Source organism: Myotis davidii, unplaced genomic scaffold (genome assembly GCF_000327345.1).
Source record: "Myotis davidii unplaced genomic scaffold, ASM32734v1 scaffold626, whole genome shotgun sequence".
NCBI lineage: Eukaryota > Metazoa > Chordata > Mammalia > Chiroptera > Vespertilionidae > Myotis > Myotis davidii.
In genome coordinates this window covers 10,663-12,263 of record NW_006297725.1, presented here as the reverse complement: position 1 = coordinate 12,263, position 1,601 = coordinate 10,663, and the positions used below count along the sequence as shown (strand labels likewise).

Genomic DNA, 1,601 nt, shown 5'->3' with positions numbered 1-1,601 from the left:
TTTTCACAGAGAGGAAAGGACAGGGATAGAGAGTTAGAAACATCGATGAGAAAGAAACATTGATCAGCTGCCTCCTGCACATCGCCTACTGGGGGTGTGCCCACAACCAAGGTACATGCCCTTGACCGGAATCGAACCTGGGACCTTTCAGTCCGCAGGCTGATGCTCTATCCACTGAGCCAAACCGGTTTCGGCAAGAGTTCTTACCTTTTGAGACAGCGTGGATAGACCTGGAGATTATGATACTAAGTGAAATAAACCAGTCAGAGGAAGACAAACGTCATATGATCTCACTTATATTTGGAATGTAATGAACAAAATAAACTGACAAACAAAATAAAAACAGAAGCATGGTTACGTGGAACAACTAACAGCTGCAAGCGGGAAGGGAGGTGAGGGGACTGGATCAAAGGAGGTGAAGGGATTAGTCCAGAAACATATATACATAACACGTAGACACAGAAAACAGTGGGAAAGGGGGATTGGGATAGGTGGAGGTGGGCAAAGGGGGAGGGGTAATGGAAATAGAGACCTTACTTTGTGTGATGGGCGCACTATGCAGTGTGCAGATGTTTTGTTGAGTTGTATACTTGAAACTGTTATAGCATTATCATAAGTTAGGAAAATTCCAGGACAAGCAGAATAGGAAAACTAAGATAGTTAAACCACAGTTTGAGCCAAAGTAGCCCAGCCTAGGCCCTCCTGTTGCTTTTTCTATGCCCATCTTTGTTTCACTGGCCTAAGTATATTTATGCTGTGGTCAATAAATTCTTGCTTGCTTTTCTACCCTGTGTCTCTTCATTGAAATCTTTCCTTCAAGAAGACAAAAACTGAGTGTTAGGTCCGTGCCAAGAGATGAGGATTTAAGAAATAATTCATATGTTGAAGCCCTAGTTTCTAATATCTCTGAATATGACTATATTTGCAGATAGGGCCTTTGCTGAGGCAATTATATTAAAGTGAGGCCATGAAAGTGGTCCCTAATCCCGACTGATGTCCTTTTAAGAAGAGGGAATTTTGACACGCAGAGAAGCAGGAGGGGCTAGAGTGCACAAAGGAAAGACCATATGAGGACAGAGTGAGAAGGCTCTTCATCTGCAAACCAAAGGGAGAGATCTCAGGAGAAACCAATGTAGCAACACCTTGATCTTGGGCTTCTAGCCTTAGAACTATGAGAAAATACATTTCAGTTGTTTAAGCCACAATCTGTGGAATTTTTTTATGGCCGGCTTACCAAACTAACATAGCCAACAAATATTTTTTATTGAATTTTTATTTTTATAGATGTATATATAATAGTTTTAATAGTCTAATAGTCCCTGTCTGGATTCAGTCGGAACTCGAAGGCAGCTTTCTCTCCGAGGTTTGCAGCGGTTGCTGGGACTCTGAGAGGCAGAGTCCCTGGGGACAGGACTGAGAGCAGCCACAACTGCTCGCTCTGAACGCCCTGTAGATCCCCCTGGGACCCGCCCCGCCCAACCCTTGCACAGAGCCATTTGCTGGATAGCCCCAGGCAAAGGCTAGATTAGCACCTCCCTAGAGGACAGAAGTTCTCTCACTGCAGACACAGCTGATTCTCACAGCCAGTTGGCCTGGAGCTC

At 44.3% G+C, this 1,601-nt stretch overlaps 1 protein-coding gene across 1 annotated transcript in view; it reads left to right on the top strand.

The window, feature by feature from the left end:
• Positions 1-1,601, top strand: part of LOC107184594 (nmrA-like family domain-containing protein 1) — a gene marked incomplete at its 3' end in the record, with an annotated part of 9,284 nt that overhangs the window by 686 nt on the left and 6,997 nt on the right. The window lies entirely within an intron of this gene.